The sequence below is a fragment of the Amblyomma americanum genome, chromosome 3, assembly GCF_052857255.1.
Source record: "Amblyomma americanum isolate KBUSLIRL-KWMA chromosome 3, ASM5285725v1, whole genome shotgun sequence".
NCBI classification, from domain to species: Eukaryota; Metazoa; Arthropoda; class Arachnida; order Ixodida; family Ixodidae; genus Amblyomma; species Amblyomma americanum.
In genome coordinates this window covers 39,080,003-39,093,645 of record NC_135499.1, presented here as the reverse complement: position 1 = coordinate 39,093,645, position 13,643 = coordinate 39,080,003, and the positions used below count along the sequence as shown (strand labels likewise).

Below are 13,643 nucleotides of genomic sequence, written 5' to 3'. Positions count from 1 at the left end.
GAGGGCAGGGTGGGTCAGGGAACAAACACGGATTAATGACATCCTAGTCGAAATCAAGAGGAAGAAATAGACTTGGACATGGCATGTAATGTGGAGGCAAGATTTAATGGACTGGATTCCAAGAAAAGGCAAGCATAGCAGATGGTGACAGAATGGTGGGCGGATGAGATCAAGATGTTTGTGGGAGTAAGGTGGCTGCAGTTGGCACAGGACAGGGTTAACTGGGGAGATAATGAGAGAGCCCTTGTCCTGCAGTGGGTGTAGTCGGGCTGATGATGGTGGTGATGACTTCCAGTGCCAGCCTAACATGTTCCTTCCCAGTGACTTGAGTCCTTCGTGGCTGCTTAGCTGTAGCAGTTCTGTGCATGCAGCTGCATTGCTGGCCTTGGGCATTGTGTTTTAGTTTTGTTCAAGGCATTCGAAAACAGAACTCTGGAGGAGTGTTCGTCCTTGCTCTTACAAACCACCTCTTCCTAGGTAGGGCATCAGATTCATTTTTGATTGCAGCTAAGCCATATATGGTGCATGAGCTATAGGAGGCCTTGTCTGCCTTGGCTCCTGACTGCAGTGACTTGGAAAGGTGCCCATCTTAGTGAATGCAGTGGTGGCATATTTTCGGCATTCCTTTGTCATCTTAGTAGGCCAAAAAAGCAAAAACAGTAAACCAGTAGCATGTAGAAAGTAAAGCTTTCCAGTGGACAGCTGTCAGTGTTTTGGGATGGTATTTGGGGGAGGGGCTTGGCATGCAGGTGCACTGAAACATTGCCACACACGTGCAGTATGCCTGTGGGTCATTCCATGCCAAATGTCCCAGACGTTGCGCTCGACCATCTCCAATTTGTTCAAAAAAATTCACGCAAAACTTATCCTAATGTGCATAATCAAGGCGTGAAATATTTTTGCCGAAAAAAATTTATTTGTGAGGTGAGGGCAGTTTCAATATTTAGAAAAGGCAAAAAGCCAGCCACTGCTCAATAATTAATAAAAAATTAAAAATTTTTAGAAAACACTTCAGGGGCCGTATTGAATTCGCTGATGGGTTACTTTTGCTGCCGCGGGGATGCGCTGACGGCGGTAAAACGTCAAGCCGCTTTGCACGAAAGCAGCCGATTCCACGCCGTGCTATTGTTTGTTATGCGGCGTCTGAAATCACGCTACTGTGCGGTTGAACTAAGTGCGCAGAACAATTTGAACGAATGCAGTGATGGCTACGTGCCTGCCAAGCGAACTTGCAAGGACCGCTTGGTACGAAATCGACGAAAAGAACTTTTTTGGGGTCTGTGTTGTTCGGCTCTTTCGATCGACGACAAAATTCCCAAAAGGTGAGGTGTTGCAGTATGTGATGTGTGGTTGTTTGTTTCTTTTCCTTGGGAAACAGAAGACGACCGCAAAGTGCGATTTGCTGGGAAAAATAAAGTGCTCTGCCAGCATAAGTGTGTCTTATTTATTAAATATGTAGCTGTGCCAGAGGTGACCGCGGGAACCCACCCCTTCTGCGCGTTAACTTTGTAGATTGCCTCCAACACCTGCCACACACATTTGCTTACCATCGGTTGTGCAATGCCGACGTGCGCCTCATTACCAACGGCAGCTTGAAAGCCGCCGGTACCGTAGAACTGCAATACACATAGCACCTGCGGCTGCACCGACAACGCGCTCGCACGTGCACTTCCCAGTTCATCGACGACTTCGTCGCACAGCCACTCCTTAAGTCTGCTTCTCCAGTCAAAAACGGCGAGAAACAGCTCGTCCGGCAAGTCAAACATGTCTTCGTGCGCCCTCCTTCGCCGTTGCTCGCGCCAGCGCCGGCACCTCAATCGTATGGCTGCGTACACCGCCGCCATTTTCTGTCAAAAACAAAACGGTCAAATTGACCGCCTTGAGGATGTCACAAAAAACTGTCAATTAGTGCCTGCATAATTAGGTGTGCAACGTCACCACTTCTGCCACATCCGTGACGTAAACTGCAGCCACCTATGGCGCAAAAAAGCAAAATAGCCGCCGGCCACAACTGACCAATAGAAGCAAGGCTAATTGACACATATTTGACAACTTTGCTATGTGACAGTTCCGTAATACGTCCCCAGTTTTCTTCATTGCTATTTACACAGATTCTGGCTTTTGGTATAATTTGGAGCATGCAGCTTTGTGCAGCATAAATATTTTTTTAAAATCTAAAAAAAAAGTATAAAAATGTACCATTTTTATTGTTTTTTTGTTTTAAATGTCAACTTGCACTCAGAAATTCTGAAATAGCCATTTTGCTTCTCTAAATGTGTAGTACCTATAACAAATGTTACAGGTGATGAAACTGCGCACATCGAAGTAAAAAAATGCTAATGTTGCAGAAAGTGCGTTTTGAGCCAAAAACACTCGTTAATTTCACCCCAAGGTAATCCAAGTAAAAATACAAACATTAGCGGGTTACGTAGAACAGTTTATTGCATTTAATTTCTGAAATTTTTGTCGAGGTAATTTTTGTACAAAGCAAGAAAAGAATTTTTGGAGTTAAGCTCTCGCACCGGAAGTTGTGTAGTCTCTTAACGCCTCTTCTCCGCAGAGCATGACACTGCCGACACTGTAGCCAGACGAAATGTAGAGCTCTTGTTCTTAAGTGAGATTTGCACTGCAGGCAAGCATGGGAATGTTGAGGAGTCGAACAGGTATTCATGGGAAAAGATTTTTTAACTCTGCTGGGGCGGCACATACCTCAGTGAGCTAGTTTGGTGTGGTTCTGTCGCAGTCAGTCATTCTTGTCAGTGCCATGACAGACGTAAGCACCAGCATAAGAGCTTGTGAGACATGGATCTCGAAATTACCAGAACAATCCGGTGTTGAAAAAATCCGTGACTCAGCAGCATTACATGGTACCTGACCCTTGTGGCCGTCAGAGGCTCATGCCTGGTTGTTTCCGATGTGATGTCTTGGGTGTATTTGATTCATTTGGTGCAATTTCTGCATTGATACTCCAGCGACAGCTGCGAGCCACTATGCTGGCTAAGCACCTTCATGCAAGCAACGCACCTACGTGCGAACGGGCGGCATTCACCGCCAGCGCGTCTCGTGTTACTCACTGCAGTGGTGTGCACTTCACACATTCATGTGCGCTCCGAGGCATGCGCTCTCCACGATCTTATTTAGATATAAATAAAGCACTTGTGATGCGCCTGCCATGTCATCTGGTCATCCCTCTTTGTGGTCCATGTGAGACTGCACGCTCAATACTGTTGCTTTTCTTCTCTTAGCTGCCCCGCACCAAAGCGGGTCTGTTTAACTTCGAAAGCAAAAACGATCTCGTTTATTGCATACCATCCGCCAAATGTCACGAGATATCTTCTTTAGCTCCAGCCCTAAAAATTCATGGCAGCGAATGATGGTTAACTAAACTTGTTATGTGGCTATAAGTGCCATGCCAGGTGCCGTGTCCTGCGGTGAAGAGGTGCGAGAGCTCAACTTCAAAAATGCTTTTCTCGCTTTAAACAAAAATTACCCTGATAAAAATTTTAGAAAATAAAGGGAATAAACTGTTCTACATAACCCACTATTGCTTGTATTTTTACTTGGACCACCTCAAGGTGAAATTAACTAGTGTTTTTGGCTCAAAACGCACTTTTTGCAACTTTAGTATTTCTTTTTACTTGATGTACGCATAGTATTTCTTTTTACTTGATGTATGCAGTTTCATCACTTCTAACATTTGTTATAGGTACTAGACGTCTAGAGAAACAAAACAGCTATTTCTGAATTTCCGAGAGCAAGTTGATATTTAAATCAAAAAACGATAAACATGGTACATTTTCATACCTTTTTATTTTTTAAAAAATATTTATGCCGTATTAAGCTGCATGTTTCGAATTATATCGAAAGCCAGATTCTGTGCAAATGTGAATGAAGAAAACTGTGAAGTGTTCTCTAAAAATTTGAATTTTTTATTAATTATAGAGCAGTTCCTGGTTTATCGCCTTTTCTAAATAATGAAACTGCTTAACCTCACGAATAAATTTTTTTCGGCAAAAATATTTCAGGCTTTGATTACGGACATTAGGATAAGTTTCCTTGAATTTTTTTGAACAAATTGGAGATGGTCGAGTGCAACGCCTGGGACGTCTGGCGTGGAACAGCCCTTGTGCAATTTCACAAGGTTGTGCATCGGGTTTCTCTTATTGGTCACAGCTAGTCAAGAAGACTTCATCTGGAGTGGAAAAGTCAGTTGTCGTCATCTGAAATAAGGATGTCATGTGGGCATGCACAGGCAGAATGTGCAGAGAAAATGTGGTGCACATTTGTTTTTTGTAATGGGACCGACCGGCAGAAGTGCAAGCAGTGTAGCGAAGAAGTAGACGAAGTGCAGCTGGGATTTTCGAGTGACGCCTGTGAGTGTGTCCGTCGTGTCACCAACCGTCCAACACCAACCGACCTCACTTCAAATAAACACCTTTACACTTGGTGGAGGTGTCTCGGTTCCCATCCCGGCCCTAATCCTGGAACTTCGAAGCTGAACGCTTCTCGTCCCCGCAACCATGCCGGAAGGTCCGAGCGAACCATCCCAGCCCATCCCTATCACCGTCCTCTGTTCCAGGGTGCAGTGCCAGCGTCGACGATTGGCTGGCCTCCTACGAGCGCGTCAGCATTTACAATTGGTGGGACAATTCCGTTAAACTTAGCAATGTCCTCTTCTACCTAATAAACATTGCCAACCTCTGGTTTCCCAACCATGAGGCCGATCTTCCCACCTGGTCCTCCTTTAAAACGAGCTTCGCCGTTTTTGGCCGCCCTGCCGTCCGGAAACTTCGCGCCGAGCAACGCCTTCGAGCTCAGCTCCCTGCCGAGACATTCACTAGCTATATCAAAGATATTGTCGCTGACAAACGTAGGACGGCACGAAAAGGGGCTTTTTTAATCCGAAGGCCAGAAACCCAGCAGCGCGCGTTCGAACGGGAACGTCCTCTTCTTCGCTCCCACACGAGCCCAGTAATGCCGCTCGGCCGCATGGCGGCGCTCGCAGAATATTAGCAGTGTGGCATTGCCCTCCTCCTTTCAAGAGGCATCGCCTCGATGCCTCCGGCAAGGGGGATAAAGAGTGTGGAGACACCAAAAGTGCGATGGCGTGTGGTGGCAGCACTGAATGTGAACTCCGGGAGGGGCTAACGGGCGTAATACGGTTTCATGCGGGACACGTGGGCGACTTCAGACTTGGGCGGGCGAGAAGACCGGACAACTCCTTGCGGGTACACTTCATAGTTCACATCGCTAAGTTGACGTAGCACCTCGTAGGGGCCGAAGTAGCGCCGCAGAAGCTTTTCAGAGCGACCGCGCACACGTATAGGGCTCCATACCCAGACGTGCTCGCCGGGTTTTGGTAAATCACCTCCCTGTGGCGGAGGTTGTAACGCCGGGCGTCAGTTGTCTGCTTTTGGCGAATGCGTTGTCGAGCAAGGTGGCGAGCTGCTTCTGCATCGCGAACGAATTGGTCAGCGCCTGGGACAGACGAGGGGGTACAATCCGGGAGCAGCATGGCGTCAAGCATGGTCAGGGCATCTCGGCCATACACCAAACGGAAGGGGGTGAAGCGCGTCGTTTCTTGGAGGGCGGTGTTGTACGCAAACGTGATGTAGGGAAGTATTTCGTCCCAGTTGCGATGGTCAGCGTCGACATGCATAGACATCATATCTGTGATGGTCTTGTTCAGCCTCTCAGTAAGTCCATTCGTTTGAGGATGGTAAGCAGTCGTTTTTCTATGACTGGTGCCACTAAGACGGAGGACCTCGTGTGTAAGAGCCGACGTAAACGCGGTTCCCCGGTCAGTTAATACAACCACGGGGGCGCCGTGGCGAAGCACGATGTGGTGAACAAAGAACTGTGCAATTTCAGCCGCGGTGCCACGGGGAAGAGCCTTGGTTTCACAATAGCGGCTTAGGTAGTCCGTGGCAACAACAATATACCGGTTTCCCATGGAGGACACCGGGAATGGGCCCAGTAAGTCCATGCCGACTTGTTGGAATGGGATTTGCGGTGGATCAATTGGCTTCAGAAGGCCGGCCGGTTTTGTCGGTGGTACCTTCCGTCGTTGACACTCACGGCAGGTTCGAACGTAGCGTTGGACGACCGCAGCAAGCCGTGGCCAGTAGTACTTGTGGCGGAGGCGTCCCAATGTTCTGGAAAAACCGAGGTGGCCAGAAGAAAGGTCGTCGTGGCATGCAGCGAGAACTTCCTTACGAAGCACGGTTGGGACAACGAGGAGATACGCAGTGTCGGTCGGACCGTAGTTTTTCTTGTAGAGGACTCCATCTATTAAGCAAAACGACGAAAGTCCGCGCAAGAAGAGTCTGGGCAGAGACGGAGCGGTTCCTTCGAGGTACTCGATTAGAGGCAACAGTTCGCAGTCGGCCCTCTGGTGGTGGGCAAGGTCGGATGTGGTGACAGCGCCGAGGAAAGCAGAATAGTCGTCAGACTCATCTGGTGGGTACGGAAGAGGAGCTCGGGAGAGACAGTCTGCATCGCTATGTTGCCGACCCGACTTATACACGATGGTGACGTCGAACTCTTGCAACCGAAGGCTCCACCGTGCAAGTCGCCCCGATGGATCTTTGAGGTTCGCAAGCCAGCACAAGGAGTGATGATTGCTGACGACTCGAAACGGGCGGCCGTACTGGTATGGACGAAATTTTGTGATTGCCCACACAACAGCGAGACACTCCTTTTCCGTTGTGGAATAATTCACTTCGAAACGGGACAAAGTGCGACTTGCGTATGCGATCACGCGTTCCACACCGTCTTGCCACTGCACAATCACCGCACCGAGGCCCACATTGCTGGCATCTGTGTGCAGTTCCGTGTCGGCCTGCTCGTCGAAGTGGGCAAGGATAGGCGTAGATTGGAGGCGGGCCTTAAGCTCTATGAAAGCTTTTTCCTGATCTTGGCCCCAGAAAAAGGGTTCGGAGTCTTTTGTCAGGCGAGTCAGCGGCTCTGCGAGCTTGGAGAAGTTTTGAACGAACCTCCGATAATAGGCGCAAAGCCCCAGGAAACGCCGCAAGCTTCGTTTATCTGTTGGCTGGGGAAATGCAGCAACGGCAGCGGTCTTTTCTGGGTCGGGGCTAACGCCCTGAGCGCTCACAATGTGATCAAGAAACTTGAGCTCCCGAAATGCGAAGTGGCACTTATCAGGCTTGAGAGACAGACCCGCAGAACGAATTGCTTCGAAGACGGCACGCAAACGTTTCAGGTGCTCCTCGAACGTGTCGGAGAAAATCACGACGTCGTCGAGATAGACAAGGCAGGACTGCCACTTCAGGTCAGTTAGTACGGTGTCCATCATACGTTGGAACGTCGCAGGGGCTGAACACAAGCCGAAAGGAAGCACCTTAAATTCGTACAGTCCGTCAGGAGTAACGAAGGCGGTCTTTTCTCGGTCACGTTCGTCGACCTCGATTTGCCAATAACCGCTACGAAGGTCGAGTGACGAAAAGTAGGTAGCATGGCGGAGGCGGTCTAATGAGTCATCAATGCGCGGCAGTGGATAGACATCTTTTTGGTAACGTTATTGAGACGTCTATAATCTACACAGAACCGTAGGCTGCCGTCCTTCTTTGCGACGAGAACAACAGGTGACGCCCAGAGGCTCGTCGATGGTTGTATGACGTCGTCGTGGAGCATTTCGGCAACTTGGCGGCGGATAGCATCGCGCTCCTTCGACGAAACACGATAAGGATGCTGACATAGCGGTCTCTGGTCACTGTCAACGATAATACAGTGCTTAGTTATTGGCGTCTGGCGAACCTTGGATGTTGATGCAAAACAGTCGCGGAAAGAGTCAATAAGGCTTTCCACGCGGCGTTTCTGATTGGTCAGAAGGTCAGGGTTCACGTCGGTCCTAATGGCTGTTGCAGTGTCCTGTTCAGCTATTTCGGGGGCCGTTGTTGATAAGGCACATTGGCCGGCATGCTCGCCAAGTTCTTCAAAATGGGCAATCACCGTGTTTTTCGTCAAATGTTGGGGTTCACAACTAAAGTTGGTCACTAAGAGCGTGGTACACGCGTGAACAAGGTCGACAAGGGCGCGAGCAACGCAAACTTGCCGAGACAGTAGCAGCGACATATTCGCTTCGGCAATGTCCCGAGTACCGGAGCTGGTATCACACTGGACTGTGACAAACTTGCTTGCTCTCGGCGGTATCGTTGTGTGGTCACCAGAGATGCGTAATGGTGCTCTGTGCGGCTCGGGGTCGGTATCAACGGCTCGCTGTGTCGAAAACGATACCAATTGCTCGTGCAGGTTGATGACCGCCCCATACTCTTTAAGGAAGTCCATGCCGAGAATCAGTTCTTTAGAGCACTCTCGTAGCACGGCGAAGGAGCCAGTGAAAGTTGCACCGCAAATCTTTACACGGCTGGTGCAGACGCCAACCGGCGTTACCACATGGCAACCAACTGTGCGTATCTGCGGCCCATGCCAAGGTGTTAGAACCTTTCTGAGGGTTGCGGCTAGGTTACTACTCATGACAGAAAAGTCGGCTCCGGTATCGACGAGTGCAGATACGTCATAGCCATCGGCGGCAACAAGAATTTCGGCGGCGGAAACAATTGTTTGACAATTGGTCGGCGAGGTTTTTGGTGCCGTTGTCGATGGGGTCGTCGCTGAGGTCGTCGGTGAGGTCGGCGGTGGGATCGTCTTTAAGGTCGGCGGGTGGGGTCGTCGCATAAAATCGTCGGATGGAGGCTGTTCACTGTCTGCGGCAGCGGCGGTCCTACCCCCAGAGGACGCCGTCTTCAGTTTTCCCGGCGGGGAGACGTGCCTCTGAATTGGCCAGATGATGATGCATGACTGGGTGGAGGAACTCGTCTTGGAGACGGCTGGCGTCGTGGAGGCGTTGAGGGCAGCACATTATCGGCCAGGTACTGCTCAATGTCTCGCGGTCTCTCACCATAGCGCGGTCGAGGTGCGCTCGGTGGAAATCCTCTTAATCCCATCCGCCGGTAGGGGCAGTTGCAGAGGATATGACTGGGCTCCCCGCAGTGGTAGCATAGTGGCCGGTTGTTGGGTGTGCGCCACACGTCAGCTTTTCGAACAGGGCGCGGGTCACGCAGCTCGGCGGAGGGAAAGTACCCCTGCGTTTGTTCGGCAGCAGGGCGGAACGCATGTGGAACTGGCGCAGGTCTCCGCAGAGCTTCACTGTAGCTCATGATGTACGGCTCCGGCTGCGGTGCCCGTAGGGCATCGTTGTAGCTGCTGGCGTACGGCTCCGGCTGTGGTGCCGGTGGTGGCTGGACTGCTCGCCGAATTTCCTCGCGGACGGCATCGGCTACAGCTGCAACACTGGCAGGTGGAGCATCTAAGCGGAGGTTGCGCAGTTCTTCGCGAACTACACTCTGCACAAGCTCCCGAAGAGCCTCGTCCCCGGCGACTGGCAGGGACGCACAATAGTTGCTGGCCGCAACACTTCCCGGACGACCGTACTGCGCACTGCGTTCCTGTAAGGAACGTTCCATGCCTGTGGCTTCTTTAGCGAAGTCAGCGACGGTTCTTGGTGGGTCGCGTATGAGGCCAGCGAAGAGCTGCTCCTTCACACCACGCATGAGGTGGCGCACCTTGGTAGCCTCTGGCATGGCAGGGTCAGCCCGATTGAAAAGACGTGCCATGTCTTCAATAAACATAGCGACGCTTTCGTTCGCCTGCTGTGACCTGGTGCGAAGGGCGAGTTCGGCATTTTCCTTGCGTGCGTTTGTGCTGAAGGTAGCCAGCAACTGACGGCGGAACGCTTCCCAGTTCGTAAAGGATGCCTCATGGTTCTCGAACCATGTCTTCGCAGAGTGTTGGAACGAGAAATAGACGTTTCGTAGTTTTCGGTCGTCATCCCACTGGTAAAAGTGGCCACACGGTCAAAGCTCGACAACCAGTCCTCCACGTCCTCAAACCGATCGCCGTGGAAGGATGGTGGTGAGCGAGGGGTGAGAACTACAACGGGCGGGACAGTGCCGGAAGGCTGGCCTGTCTGACTGCCTGTAGTAGACGTCATGGTACGCACCGCCCTCGTCAGTGGCTGACACTCAGGTTGCAGGCCTCGCAGGCAGCGGCTCGCTTTATGGACGGGTGTTGTGTCCAAGCGTCGCTGATCAGCGTCAGAGTTGCCCTCGGGGTGAGCGTTCATGGAGCGATACCCAGCGGCTCCACCATAATGTCGCCGACAAACGTAGGGCGGCATGAAAAGGGGCTTTTTTAATCCGAAGGCCAGAAACCCAGCAGCGCGCGTTCGAACGGGAACGTCCTCTTCTTCGCTCCCACACGAGCCCAGTAATGCCGCTCGGCCGCATGGCGGCGCTCGCAGAATGTGAGCAGTGTGATAATATCGTTGACTTGTGCAGGTGTGTGAACCCATCCATGACCGAAACTGATGAAGTCAACCACATCCTTAAAGGGATCGCCGATGACGCTTTTCAGATGCTCCTGGCGAAGAACCCCAGCTCCGTTGCTACCGTCATCCAGCTGTGCCAAAGCCAGACGGACTCCGAATACAACGCGCATCTACGCGGCAGTCCGGCACGCCTGCAGAGGGTCTTGCTGGTTTGGCCCTTGGTGGCTTGTCTTCTGAGCAGTCCCTGCTCATGCAGCAGGTCAAAGACTTTGTCCGCAAAGAAGTCGCTTGCCAGCTTCCTCTGCTGCATCACATTCCTGGCCCCGTCTGCCCTCTGTACGTCTCGGCGCCATCCCTCGCGCCCACTATTCGCCGTGCTATTCAAGAGCAGGTTGCTGCAGTTCTGGCACCCAGCCCTCCAATTCCCCCTGTGGCAGCGCCACTCACCTATGCCGAAGCAGTCACCAGTACACGGCGCTCGCCCACCTCTGCCGCCTTCCGTAGCAGCCCGGCATTTTGTGCCGCACTGCTGTCCATGCCACTGCCGCCAGTCCCGTTTCGTCGACCCCGCTGATCCCCTACGAACCCTTGCCGTACAGACGACAATCGACCAATATGCTACTCTTGCGGTCTCCCGGGCCATGTCGCAGGTCTTTGCCGTCAGCAATCCCCTCGTTCTGGGGATGCCGTGCGTACGTTCCACTATGATTCCGACCCGCCCTTGCCTAATCTCTCTTCTGGCTCATCTATGCTTCGCTCTCAGTACCCTACTCGCTGCTCGCCTTCACCTCGCTGACGTTCCATTTCTCCGATGCTCCGCCGCCCGGACCCCCTCCCAGAGGAAAACTGAATGCCGCAGTTCAGGAGGCAAGAACTGCGTGTTTTGCGAACTTGTTAAGTCTTCCGTTTCCTCCTGCTAACGTGATTGAGGTGTCTGCTGAAGGCGTCCCCGTTCTTGCGCTCAATGACACGGGTGCTGCAGAGTCATTGATTAGTGACGCCCTTTTCCGCAAACTTCGTAAGGTGATAACGCCGCTGTCTGACATTTCACTGCGTACGGCCAGCTCTCAGCGCATCCACCCCATCGCAGCCTGCACGGTCCGCGTTTCTATCTACGACGTCGTCTATACCATTGAGTTTGTTGTGCTGAGCACCTGCTCTCACGATGTCATCCTCGGCTGCGACTTCCTCTAGACCCATTGCGCAGTGATTGATTGTGCCCGTGATGAACTTGAGCTTTCTCCTGTGTGCAATGTTTCATTGTGTGACATGCCTGTGCGCTCCGCTAAGCTTCTTGTAGCTGCCGACACCGACATACCTCCCTTCTCTTCTGCCCTCATTCCGCTCCGCCCCGACTCCTCCTTCAGCAGCCCTGTCCTTTTAACACCTACCGCAGCCGCCACCCGCCATCAGCGCCTTCCGATTCCATTCGCCATTCTCACGATTTCCAAAGGCCCCTGCGCCATCTATGTCACCAACCCATTTCCTTACCCGTCGTCTGTTCTTCGCGGCGAACGCCTAGGCTCTATTGAAGAACTGGACCCTACTCTTGCGTCCGAGCTCTCCGATACCCTTGCTTGTCCCCCAGTTACTGCCTTAGCTTGTTGTGCGACTGCGCCCGATCCGCTTCCCTCAGACGTCTTTCTTCATGCCATCGCTCCCGACCTTCTGTCCGCTTACCGCGATCAGATCTTGGAACTTCTCTACCGCTTCTGCGACTCTTTCGACCTTTCCCAGCACTCCTTGGGGCAGGCGTTAGCCGTCTCTCATGCAATTGACACTGGTACACACGCCCCCTTGCGCCAGCGACCGTACCACGTCTCGCCGAGTGAGCGCCGCGTCATCTGTGACAATGTTGACGACATGCTTCAGCGCGGCATTATACAGCCCTCTCACAGCCCTTGGGCCTCTCCTGTTGTCCTGGTTACGAAAAAAGATGGCTCAATCTGGTTCTGTGCGGACTACCGCCGTCTCAACAAAATCACTTGCAAGGATGTTTATCCTCTACCCCGAATCGACGACGCACTGGACTGCTTGCAGGGAGCAAAGTATTTTTCATCTCTTGACTTACGCTTCGGCTACTGGCAGGTCCCGATGGCTGCGGCTGACCGGCCGAAAACCGCTTTCGTCACCCCAGACACCCTGTATGAATTCAGTATGATGCCTTTCGGCCTCTGCAATGCTCCAGCCACATTCGAGAGAATGATGGATAATATTCTCAGGGGCCTCAAATGGGAAACTTGTCTATGTTACCTGGATGACATTGTCGTTTTTTCCAAAGATTTTCCTTCCCATCTGCAGCGTCTTCAGCGCATACTCACATGCCTTACTGATGCCGTGCTACAGCTGAACATGAAAAATGTAATTTTGGTGCTACGCAGCTGACAATATAAGGCCATGTCATCTCCAAGGACGGCGTTTTTCCTGACCCAGCCAAACTTCGAGCCGTCGCTGACTTCCCCAAACCGACCACCTTATTAAGAGAACTTCGCAGTTTTATAGGCTTATGCTCCTATTTTCGCCGCTTCATCCGCAATTTCGCCTGTATCATCGCCCTTTTAATGCAGCTTCTTGCCGGCAGCCCCAACCTCTCGTCTTGGTCACCAGCCTGTGATACTGCATTCAGCACTTTACGTCTCCTGCTGGTCTCTACCCCAATCCTTCGCCATTTTGATGCCGCCTGTCCGACAGAAATTCACACTGGCGCGAGTGGTGTCGGCTTGGGCGCAGTTCTTGCCCAGCAAAAGCCTCGGTATCCGGAATATGTTGTCCTTACGCCAGCCGCACCCTCACCAAGGCGGAATCGAACTATTCTTTCACAGAAAAAGAATGTCTCCCCATCATTTGCGCAATTGCCAAGTTCCGACCTTACATTTACAGCCGGCCCGTCTATGTGGTCACAGACCATCATGCCCTCTGCTGGCTATCCTCCCTCAAAGATCCTTCTGGCCGACTCGCCCGCTGGGCTTTACATCTCCAGGAGCTTGATATTCACGTCATTTATCGCTCTGGCCGGAAGTACTCGGATGCCGACGCCCTTTCTCGTTCACCACTCCCATGCGATTCAACCTCTGCCCTCGTCTGTGCCTACGATTTCTCTTTGTTCGACGTCCCTGATATGCTCTCCGAACAACTGAAGGATCCTTGGATCACCTTGCTGCTTACCTTCCTGAACAATCCCACGCCGCATTCTTCGTCCCGGACCCTTCGCCGCCAAGCTCACCTCTTCGCCGTTCGTGATGGCCTCTTATACCACCGTAAATACTTCAATGGGCGGTAGTGGCTGTTGGTGATC

General features: G+C 52.0%; 1 protein-coding gene across 2 annotated transcripts in view; it reads left to right on the top strand.

The window, feature by feature from the left end:
* Bap60 (Brahma-associated protein 60) overlaps window positions 1-13,643 on the top strand; it is a 107,224-nt gene that overhangs the window by 21,097 nt on the left and 72,484 nt on the right. The gene's annotated exons all lie outside the window — the stretch shown is intronic.